Here is a 12797-nt window from a genome sequence, read left to right as displayed (position 1 = left end):
ATTGTGGTGGTGTACTCGGAAGTCGGAACTCATTATGTCATTAAAAAACCTTTTAGGTGTGAATTGGTGACTACTTAAATTCCAGTCTTTTTCCTCTTTTTAAGTAATAAATCCAAAAAGTTTACCTGACAAAGACAGACCCCCAAGGTTGGCAAAGAATTTATTGCCAACGTCCATGTCATTTGCCTCGAGTCTTTTCCTTTTTTTTTTTTTTAAAGAAAGCAAGTTTTAAGGACACAACATGCTCATGGCCTAGACTTGGTCAGCTTGGAAGCTAGCTCTCTCTCTCTCGTTGTCTCTCTGACCATGGAAGGAAGCTCTCTCTCTCTCTCTCTCTCTAAGCTTCCATATGTTTATCCTCTTCAATTAATAAGGTAAAAAAAAAACTCCAACTATGCCTTAACTTTTCTTGGCCTCAATATGTGCTCTTTTAGTTTTAGCGCATTTTTTTATCTTTTTAAAAGCCTAAATGAGATGCCAAAAATAAACTGAATTAAAGTTTCAACATTTTGTACAATGAATGTAACGTTATCTCAAAGTGCTTGTCTTTAATGCAGCACCACCTTATTGGGTTGCTTAATCTTTTAAAATTGTTAAGATGTCTAACATTATATATATATATATATATATATATATATATATATATATATATATATATATATAAAGGGTAACGTTTGCTACCTTCTTGGGTAAGGAGCCCTGCTGAAAAAATGTAATATTTTTTTATAATTTCAGTCTTTAAGTTTATTAGAAACTGACCTTTGGATCATGTTTTACCAACATATATGACAGTTTTTATGCGCTACCTACAATGTATCAAATTTTTAAACCTCAAAAGAAAATATTTTTACATCGAAAACTATGTTGGAAGGATCTATTCTTACTATTTTGGCCATGTTAACACATTCATGAAATCAGATTTGGTCAAAACCTGTCCTTGTGAGTTCCAACTAGGGGTTCTCTACCCACAAAGGGTAGCAAATGCTGACACACGCACACACACATATATATATGACATAATAATTGGCACCCTTCTTGTAGGACATGCATGTGCAATCAAGGGTGCGTAAGAGAGACCGGAACACCTCATATGGACACAGCACATTGCAATTGCAACCATTTATTTGAAGCTGGTGTGCATCACTTTCAGCCTTGAAAATGCATGCCTGTAAAACAGGCGTACCAATCAAGCAAAGTCTACCTCCAAAAAGTTCATGTGCCCAACTTATTAAATTCACCAACCCAAAACCCTAATTACCTTTTTGACCTCTATCTACTTTTAGCATTTTTTTGGTTGGAGGCTTTTATCTTTTTTTTTCTTATCATAGTATATTTATGGTATTATTTTTTACTTCTACAATTAATACTGCTAGTAATAGTAAAGAGTTTCACATAATGTCGCTTGCTTAGCGGTATTTGCACAAGAAAAATACATTTTTTTATTGTCATTAATGAGTTTTAGATTTGTAAGAAAACAAAATTTAAGTCGTATAGTTCAAATTTTCGAAGGAAAATGTCGTGAGACATGTTTGTTTTCATTATAACTTTATTTCTCACGAGAAAAACATTTTTATGAGAAACCAAATTTTTTGTGAAAAAACAGCCTATTAAGAAAAGCCAAAAAAGTTTATGCATGAAAATTGTTTCACATGTGAGAAAGTAGGATGAGAAAGTACAAAAAAAATGATAAAAAACATCTCCATTTGAACCAAGTTTTTCAAAAAAAAAAAATCTAAAACATATGCATGTGTTGAAAATTCGAAACTCTCTTTATTTTATACGGAAATGATGTCTTCCTTGAAAATACATAAAAAAGGATTGCTATGTGAAAATGCATTATTAGTAGTAGTAGTAGTTGTTGTTGTTAATGCAGTCAACATGGGACGATATTCTAAAAAAAGGAATTGTTTTGAATAATTTGACTTTACATGTATACATTGCATGTGTGGCTACATTTTATTTGAGAGTAAAAGGATGTATATGTGAATGATATAACCATAGTGATAAATATCGCGAGATTTATGAAAATCTCACGACAATATCACAAGAAATTGCCTGAAAGTTTAAAACGGCAATTTCTTGTGAGATTTTCAAAATATCGCGAGATTTATGAAAAAACATAAATACCATGATTTAAACGCGATATTTATGTTTTAAACGGCTATTTATATCATGAAAAAAATGTGTATTTTTATTTTTAACTAATTTTTATTAATATTTTCTTATAAAAAATAAATTTTATATTTTTGAATTTATTTTTTTATTGCTGATATTTTGCCAAAAAATGTGAGATTTATGAAAAAAATTCAATTTCTAGGGAGTTTTTGAAAAACAAAAAATTGCCGACATTTGTTACTATGGATATAACCATGTCGCTTAGAAAAAAAAGTGCTTTAAGTAGACAAGGACAAACTTCTCTCGGGGCCGGGTAGTGTTTAGACCCTTATTGGTAAGGAACACCCTAGTGAAAAAATGTAATATTATATATTTTTTCATTTTTTTTAAACATCTAACCCTTTGTGATATATATGTTAAGCTTGGTAGAAACTGACCTTTGGATCACGTTTTTCTCGTGTATATGTCAGAATTTACATGGGTTGAAAAATTAATGACCTATAATATACAAAAATTTCAAACCTCAAAAAAATATATTTTTTTACATAAAAAACTATGATCTAAGAGACGATTCTTACTATTTTGATAGTGCTAAACACATCCATGAGGTTAGATTTGGTTAAAACAACTTCCCCCTATGAATTCTAACTGAGGGTTCCTTAGCCACGGAGGTAGCAAATGTTATCCCCTTCTCTTGGTTCCTAAATGTCTCAATATGATGTGATTAATATCTTTCGAATTAAATGATCAATAAAAAAACTTTGTTAAGGCAATTAGGATGGAAAAAGACAATTTCTTCTGATAAAAGATAAGAATAGGCATAAGTTTACACAAGAAATATATTTAATAATCAAATAAGAAGTTTGATGATCCTTTTTATTTGGTAGCAATGTAGACAAAGTGTGAACCTGTTCTCGGAGAACAGTACTTTTATGAGATGAGTTGAGTTGAGTTGAGGCATCTAGCTCAACAACTATAGATTGGATACATGGTTACTAGAGTATGAAGTAATACGCTAATGCATTCATTAAAGTGTTTAGATAATATAAAATGAATCCAATAAGAAGCGACAACAAATTAAAGTGAGTAGAGAGTATTAACAAACTTTTATTGCATGCAGGTTTTTATAATAAAAATAAGTTTTAGAAAGAAAATGTAATTCTTCTAATATGAAAAATACATTCCCAACATCAACGGAGCTTCGATTATATATTGGTATAAGCAAGTTTCTTATAAAGATTTAAAAGCATGAAAGAAGTGCAAAACTTCTTGGCGAGTAAGTTTTCTAAGCTTTTACAAGCTACAGGTACTATAGCTAGATTTATTTAAAAACTAGTGTTGTCAACTAGTCATATATCTGACCCATCAGGGTGCACCCAAACTCGCCAAGATGACATGTGAGGGGGTTTGGTTTATTGTTAGGTCAAGAAACTGGAATCTCAAAAGTGTCATGATTAATTTAAACAATGTGTACTTTTTTATTTAAAATATCTGTAAAATACTTGGATTAGGTCTGTTGGGATTAGATATTCAACAAAAAATTATAGTTAAATGAAACAAATCCTTGTTTTTAGGTCAAATTCGTTATGCTTGTGCATTAAAATTGGAGTATATTTTTTAAGGACTATCTTACTTGGTTATTCTCATAATAGCATAGTTCTATGTTTGACTATTATGGTACATGCATCTTTCTTCTCATTAATGCTTGTGCCACAAAAAATCTTGAATGTTTATAGATTTCGTATTTACTACTAGTAGTAGTAGAGGCCGATTGATATATATATATATATATAGAGAGAGAGAGAGAGAGAGAGTTTTATTGTTGAACACCCAGTTTGTTAGACCATTCGTCGAACAAACCAGCACTGATGATTATGTGCACAATCAACGACACTGTTTTTATTAGTGCAAAACAGGTCTTTAGCCACAATAAAAAAACCGCTGCTAAGTGTTTTTTTTTTTCGGCGCACAACCGTGTGTCCGATGCTTGTTTGATGCCTTGAGCGTTCAATGATACTCTATCTTATATATATATATATATATATATAATGATTCAATGCTCATGGAGTACTCTCTCTTATAAACCATTGGATCATTTCCAATCCAAATGTTTTGTACATTTCTATAATTATTGAAAACTAAAAAAATTAGATGAGGAGTTAAGAGGAACTGTTTCCAAAGCTTTAATAGTAAATAAATTTGACTGGTTTTTTTATCTCTCATTCTTAGTTGCCCTCTTTGAACTTTCTATTATTGCCAACCAGACTTCAATTCCATCATAGCAGCATGCACATGACATGCATGTGTAAAGGCATTTCACATGGCATGCATGTGTGGGCAATATCTATGCATGAGAAAAAGAAAAGATTTTTTAAAGAAAAAAGTGCTAGAAGCATGCATGTGTGAGCATGTTATGCTTTCATGTCTATCATCCATTCATATATGCATGAGAAAGAGATGCATAAGTGTGTGATCATGCCATTCAATTCAGGTTCATCATCCATTCATTATGCATGAGAGAGAAAGATGTGCATTTAACTCTATCTAAACGATTGAAAACAGATTCTCAACTCATTTATTTTTTGGGTTTCCAATAATAATAGAAATTTAACTCTTAATCTAAACGATTAGATTGAAAATGATTCAATCATTTATAAGAGGGAGTAGGTTAGTTTATCACTATATATATATAATCCTTTTACCGCTGAGGTAGTTGGTGTTTTTGCACATTTTTTGACTCATTTGTAACCTATCAAGGAAAAGGCAATGGACAAAAACTCTTAAATCATCCTTCAATATTGAAGTGGTTGGTTGGTGTTTCTTTATCCTTAAGGTCAGAAAAGGCACATTTTGGACTCGTCTGTTTCCTCTCAAAAGAAAGCTAATGAACAAAAACTATTAACCATTTTGACCAAGCTCTTCTCTATTTCTTGTTTGGCTTCTTCAATCATTGTACATTGGTGTTATTTTATCATCTTTTTTGCTAACTGAAAAAGCCAAAGCTTTTAATAAATATATCAAGTATGCCCTATCTTGGATTTTATGCTCAGAAGTCAACATTCAGGTTCTAACTTTTATATATATAGATATATATTTATATATATATAGACATATATATATATATATATATATATAGAGAGAGAGAGAGAGAGATTGGTAGCTGCTCACACGGTGGTGCGAAATGAACGTGCTAAATAAGGTTTTCAGCCTTTTTTATTTTAGTTTTAAATTCTGTCAGTAAAGATGTGATCTATGTACTTGATTTTATAGGGATCAGCTCTTGAAGCATTCAATTCCATCACAGGTGGGTTTTTATAAGGTTCAAAAATCAACATTCTAAAATCTTTGTAAATTTTTAAGGCTCCAAATATCATTTTTTCATCAAAAACACATGATCTCGGTGTAGATTCCTCTTAAATCGGCCATGCTTGACACATTTATGAGGTGGGAACTGCCAAAAAAAAATACCAGAAGCCCATTTATCATGTACCAATTCGCACCCAAAGTGTAGCAGCTACCTCTCTCTCTCTCTCTCTCTCTCTCTCTCTATATATATATATATATATATATATATATATATATATATATATATATATATATATATATATATATATATTGAAATATATTTACCAGCAAAATATGTTTGCCTGTTTAAACTAGACATTTTTTATGCTTTTTTTGCAAATCGTGGTCCATTTGTTAGGAATCAACTGTTAGATCATGTGCTTTCAATCAAGAAATGCAATTTTTTGTACTTAAGTATTTATAAAATTATGAGCAGTTGATGTTCAAGCATTAAAATATCATTATTATATCATAATTGGATGATCCAAGAGTCCGTTTCTATAAAGCCAACCATCTATATCACATCCGTACAATGAATTTAAAAAAAAAACTATGAAAATCTTGGTTTATACCATGTTTTGCTGGTAAACATATTTCAGTTTTTATATATATGACCACTTGAGCACGATCCATCCTTGTGATAAACAGAACGCGGTATCTGCCTAGTAATTAATGGTGCAAGTGTTCACTATGCTCGCTTTACAAGGTTCACTGGAAGATGGTAATCGTTCTGTCTGCAGATATGTGCCAAAATTGTTATTATTAGCTTAGCTGTTGAAAAAAACACCTAAGTTTCATTAAGAACGGTACCCATTTTGTAGGTTTGAATTTCTTCATATACATAGAGTCATTAGAATATGGTTACAGGAGTATGAACCAGTTATTTTGAAGGGTTTTTTCGCCAATCCGACTTTACAGATGCATTTGTAGGAATTGACTGGTGGATCGTGTAAAAAAAAAAGATTTTTGGATGCTCAAATATTTCTGACAATTTTCAAGCCTTAAAAGATCATGCTTATGCGTCATAATCGGCAGATCCGAGAGAAGGCCCCTACAAAACAGAGCATGTAGATGACATTTGTACAGTGAGATTTAAGTAGAAAAACAAAAAGACCCATAAAAATATTGGTTCAGACTCCGGTAAATATATCAGCAATCGTGCGTGCATTTGCGCCCGTCCTTAAGTATGTTTGATGCGCGGTCCAGGGTTGGACAAAATGAACAAAAAGAACAGAACAGAACATTAGTTCTGTTCGTTTTGTTCTTTTTGTTCCAAGCCCAACAAATGTCCTTTGTTTGATGAGGGAAGAATGAAGAAAAAGAAAGGGGCACCATCTTCACCCGCACCCTCCTCAAAGCCAGGGGCACCATCTTCTTCACCGGTGTCAGCAAGTCCGGCTTCATTGCCAAGAAGATCTCGCAGACTCTCATCTCCCTCAGCGTCAAGTCCGGGTTCCTCTCCCCCACAGACGTCCTCCACGACGACATCGGCGCCCTCGCCACCCACGACCTCCTCATCTTCTTCAACAAGAGCGGCAACACCGACGAGGGAGGAGTACGCCGGTAACCACCCAGCCAAGGCCGGATCCAGATGTTGTTTGGCGACACGGTGGTCATCGCGCTCATGAGCGCCAAGAACTTGACGAGGGAGGAGTAAGCCGGGAACCACCTAACCGGCCACATCAGAAAGAGTCTGATCTCCGGCAGCGTCGCCGGCCTCGCATCGCCTCGACGACGGCCTCATCCCTAGCGTCAGTGACCCTCTTGCTGCCAAGGAGAGAGAGAGAGTCGAAGACTCTTACCTTGATTTTTTTTTAAACGATTTTCCAGCCACCACAAACAATCAAATACCCTATTTGAATTGGGTTTTCAAAGAAAACATTGGATTTTCAAGTTGTCGGTGCCGGAGAACCCACCGAAAAATGAGTTTTTTTGGAAAAAGTTAAGATTCCCCAAAATGAAGTTCAAAATCGGGGTTTCTAGCCTAAGGAATACACCTCCTTTCTTATAAGGAAAACCCAAGAAAATCTCGGTTGAACAAATCTTAAACGGTGTTCGTCTCCGACACGATGAGGTTCACGGACTCGCCGGTGGTGGAGCCGAGGGTGGGCAGCGGTGCCGACCACCTGCTGATGATAGAGCAGGATAACGGCCCTCCCGACGCCTCTCCTAACCCATCTCCGGCACCACCACCCCTCTCTCCTAGCCGCCGAGATCTCTCCGTCCTCGCTTCCCCCTCCGTCGGCCATCGCTGCACTGGAGAGAGACACCACCCGGCGGAGCACTTGCACAGAGAGAGAGAGAGAGACGCATTGACGGGCGTGGTGCGCCCTTCGATGCGTTTTTTTTTTTCGTTTTCGTCTCCTTCGTTCCTGTTCTTTTTGTAACAGGGGGGGGGTGGATCAAAAATTACGTAGAATTATGGACGCGGTGGACGCGAAGAACGCTGTCCGCCACGTCCAACGTTTGTCTGATTTTGCTGTTCCTAGCGGGATTTTCGTTCCAATCCCGCTGGGAACAGCGCATCAAACATTCCCTAATTTTCAGTGAACGAACAAAAATCAAATGAAAGAAATAAAGACGTCTCTTCATTATTGCTTGCTTATAGATCCTCGAGGTCGATTGCATGATATTTTAACAATCCCGACTCTTTGGCAAAGGAAGCTGATGAGTTGCAATTTATGACATCAATGACATTTTGTTAACGGCTTCCGGCACCTCGCAGCCATATATAGACCTCCCTCCCACCTCCACACCCACACCCACCCACCAAATCTATTTTCTCCCTGTAAACTCTCTCTCTCTCTCTCTCTCTCTGCCCTGCTTCTTCTTGTGAAGATGGTCAGGAAGGGAGCTCGAGGCTATGCTTTGCTGACTAATGCCAAGGTTATGGACAGCCCTGGGAATAAGAAGACGCTTATTCTCTCTCATGGATATGGTTCAGACCAATCTATTTGGCGCCTTATTCTGCCTTCACTGCTCGAAAATCACAGGGTGGTGACCTTTGACTTGGTTTTCTCTGGCACATCTTCCTTTGAAGACTATGCAGATGACCTGATCTCCCTCATGGACGAAGTTCAATATTAAGAGCTCCTTCTTTGTTGGGCACTCCATGTCAGCAATGGTGGGGTGCATGGCAGTCATCAAAAGACCAGAGCTCTTTCACCATTTGTTTTTTCTCTGTGGCTCTCCTTGGTGGGTTCACCTTCTTCACCTATTATTATTATTATTATTATTATTATTATTATTATTATTATTATGGATGGCAGTGGACGGATGGGGGAGGGGGATGCGGGGCACAAGGTCTTCACCCTTGCCTCGTTTCAAAATTCTGCCCTCCATCCTTGCCTTCATCCCACAGGTTTTGATTTTAACCTCCATCCCCGTTTCATGTCCTCCATCCCTGGTCCAAACAGAGTGAAGCAGGGCAGGGGCCCGTTTCCTTCGGTCCACTGCCATTCTTAGAGAAGGAGGTCAAACCATCAAAAGAGATTTTAATTAATTTACTAACAGAATCGGGGATGGGGTGGGGAAACACACAAGTATATTCCTGCACGGGTTTTGATTTTAACCTCCATCCCCGGTCCAAGCAGGGACCATTTCCTTAATTATTATTATCTTTTTTTGGCCTTTTTTTTATAATTTCATTGGTCGACTTGGTCAAGGAAATGATTCTCCCTTTTTGAGGTCCATTTTTTTTTTCTTTTAAAAAATGCAACCATTGAGATACCTTAAAACCCGAAAATTGCTACGTATGTCTCAATTGTGCTATCAAAAGCTTTCTCGAGGGAAAATAGGAACAAGGGAAAACTCATCTTGGGGTACGGCTTTACTACTTGGATACTTTTAGCTGTTCTTGGCCTGATAGCAACCTCAGATGATTTGATTATAGATTTTATTGTTAAGCAAAAGGTTACGCCTACACATCCTACTATCATAACACCAATAGGAAGAAACAGTGAAACACTACACCTAAAAACTTTGTTATATGATCCCCATGCTCTTTTTCTTATGTTAACAATGACAACATAACGTCATTTGGTTTAGCTCTTCTTATCTTGCTTTATTTGTTTTTAATGATTCTTATTGTTCTTTCTTAATTGATGCTTGCTCCCTTCAAAACCTTTGTTGTGCTTCTTATTTCGGTTGCCCTTTTATGTCTTTATATGGCTGTTTTTTTTAAGGCTATTCATAGCCCTAACTTTTATTTTTGAAAGAAATTTATAGACCTAACTTTTATAAATTTATTTCCATTTACTCTTTTTTGTTTTTGTCTCGTGTCAAAACCTCCTTGTCCCATATCAAAATCTATGCCGTGATGTTAGAACATGTTGTACTAGTTTGATCACTGATTCACTTCTTAATACTATTTAGAAAGTGAGTCTTATTTGAACAGTACCCTAAAAGCAATTAAATCTAAAACTTTTTTTTACACAAAATATCAAAAGCATAAATAAAAAATGAGTTAGCATCTCATGAAATCTCATGAGGTTTTTAAAGTGAATATCTTTCGAACAATATTTTTACTTTTCAAAAACACGACCAAAAGTACATGTAATGTAAAACTCTTTACGCGCTTGATTCAAGATTTTGTGCCATTTATTTTTTAGAGTGGTAACATAACATCCTAGAGAAACCCTTGTGCTTCATAGTTGGTGGGGGATCCCAAATGGAAGTTTGCCACTGTCAGGTTGGTGATGGGTGTTCTTGCCCTAGCCCACAAAGAAAAAAAATGCCAATTACTATTTTTTTTTAATCAAAAAGCTGCTGTTACTGTACACATATCATATCAACATCATATTTCTTAATTAACCTTTGAAATCAACTTTGTTCATGTTTATTTCTGCACAATTTTTTACTCATTGCATCCTCATATCTTCTACAATCTAGCCTCATACTCTTGAAATCATTTTGCTAGATCATGAAGATTATTTGTTAATTAGTTGTATGCTTTTCTTAACTAATGATCATCATACTTTCATAGGTAAGTTTCTTATTATATGGAAAACCAGCTATATTACCATTTTATCCCAAAATTTTCAAACTTATCTAGCCATCTAGAGAGATAGTTCAAAGTTTTGAGCCATCCAACCTTTTTAAATGGACATTTTTCCAAAATAATTTGAGCAAATATACAGAAAAAGTTTTTTTTTTTTTGGATAATCCAAGGAAACCCCCTCCTCCCTCAACCCATCACCAACCCCACATTGACTAGCCTCTGGTTGGTAAAACCCTTGACGCCCCCCTGCCCACATGTAGGGGTGGGCAACAGGCCAGGTTTGAGTCAAGGTTTTAAGCCCAGACCCGTTAGCTACCGGGTTGAAACGTGACCCATTATATACGTGAGCTAGGTCTAAGTCAGCCCGTGGGGCCACCCGATGAGCCTGAGCGATTTATTAACTTTTAATAATATAAAAATTAAAAAATTAATTAATTGTGTAGTAACTTGATAACTATTATTATTTACCTAATTAGTTGCATTAATTTTATGAAAACTAGAAAAATAAGTTGTTGGGTACATGAAAACTTGTTAATTATTTAGTATTTACCTAGTTAGTTACACTAATTAGTTAGGTTTGGGCCGGGCTGAACCCGCTTCACATTGGCCCATTGGGCCAATGAGCTGGGTCATGGGCTGCTCTTCAAACACGAGCCCGTTAAGAATCGGGCGGCACTTAAAGCCAGGTGGGCGAAGCTTTAAACGGGTATACCCAGCTTTAGCCTTGGGACAGGGGACACCACCCATGAGTTTTGAACTTGTGATGTCCCATCAACTTGGTGACATTTCACAAGTCACCCTTACCAGATGAGGGGAGCCCCTGTAGGCAAAAAAGAAAATGCATGTTGCTTAGTCATATCTAAATTTTTGATATTATTTCCTTAACATTGACTCTCAAAATTGTGCGACTCAATAGGACCCGGATCTCTCTCTCTCTCTCTCTCTCTCTCTCTCTCTCTCTCTCTCTCTCTCTCTCTCTCTCTTTCTTGCAGCTATGTGAACTCGGCCGGTTATGAAGGAGGATTTGAGGTGTCTGAAATTGAGGCAATGTTGTCCAACATGGAGACGGACTTCTATTCATGGGCTGTGAGGTTTGCTCCAGCTGCATTAGGAAATGAGGACCCAAATTTATGCAAAGAGTTCCAAGACAGCTTGTTGAGGATGAAGCCTGAAAATGCCATCTCACTATTCAGAACAATACTTCTAACTGACAACAGGGATATTCTGCACAAGGTGTCAGTCCCCTCCGCCATCATACAAACACAAAAGGATATGGTGGTTCCCATCACTGTTGCTCAATACCTCCATGCAAATCTTGGAGGGGATAGTTCAGTTGTGATAATTCCAGTTGAAGGTCACATACCCCAACTCACTGCCCCCAAATTGCTCATCAATGCTCTTGAAAAGGTCTTGGAATAGAACACACATTGATGAAGACCACGTTGTATTTTGAATCAACATATTTGAGACTATTGATATTACTAGTTCTAGTATTGTTTTAGGATATTGGTCAGTGTTGAGGTTTATAGCTTTTAGGAGTTTGGTACCATATGCTATGTATAGACTTGGTTTCTTTGCTTTATTGGAGTCATCAGTTTGTTTTTGCTCTCTTCCAATGTAGCCTACTATAGGTTGCAAGCCATTCAGTGCTACGTATTCTTGTGGGGTACTAATTTTATGTCAAAAAGTTTGTATAGTTTTGAATAAAGGTTATGTTTTTCTGTCTTTATAAATAAAATGGTGATTGTATTGTAGGCCATACCCTCCTTTTCATATGCACTGCATCTGGTTCCAGGCAGATGTGGGATTCAGACCATATTTATAACCATACACGTGCATGTGTAGCAGATAAGAGAGGCAACCTTTTACAAACTGGTACAATAAATTGAAGGAAAACAATTTGGGCAGTCCTAATTTCACTGACGATCAGGATCTTGGTTATCTTATATTCGAATCTTTATAAATTTATGGAGAATGTTATTAAGTTAACCCCCCCTCCCCTTCTCTCTCTCTCAAGGACGAATCATGTGCAATCACATTATACACTGAGTGTGCCACTGCACTTGACTGCCCTCCATCTCTGGGATACAGCCTGTCAACTGCGGGCCCAACAAAAGATGGAGGGCAGATCAGGTCAGCAGTACATTAAAGTGTGCAATGTGATTGCACCAGATCTGCCGTCCTCTCTCTCTCTCTCTCTCTCTCTCTCTCTCTCTCTCTCCCCTAAGATATAGATAGGTTAATGTTTTTTGGGTTAAGAGAAAGGAAAAAAACCCTCCATCACCAACCGCACATTGGTAGGTTTCTAATTGGTAAAATCCTTGAAATTTTTCCTGCC

At 36.5% G+C, this 12797-nt stretch overlaps 1 pseudogene across 1 annotated transcript; it reads left to right on the top strand.

Annotated features, from left to right (window-relative positions):
• The first annotated feature begins 8279 nt into the window (after window positions 1-8279).
• On the top strand, window positions 8280-12218 carry LOC149815223 (strigolactone esterase D14-like; annotated as a pseudogene). The gene is made up of 2 exons (XR_016427894.1): window positions 8280-8655; window positions 11452-12218. The product of XR_016427894.1 is annotated as a strigolactone esterase D14-like (transcript).
• Window positions 12219-12797: the final 579 nt, after the last annotated feature.

The sequence above is a fragment of the Nuphar pumila genome, chromosome 15 (assembly GCF_984573655.1).
Source record: "Nuphar pumila chromosome 15, dmNupPumi1.hap1.1, whole genome shotgun sequence".
NCBI lineage: Eukaryota > Viridiplantae > Streptophyta > Magnoliopsida > Nymphaeales > Nymphaeaceae > Nuphar > Nuphar pumila.
The sequence above is the reverse complement of the archived record's forward strand: the minus strand, read 5'-3'. Positions and strand labels throughout refer to the sequence as shown.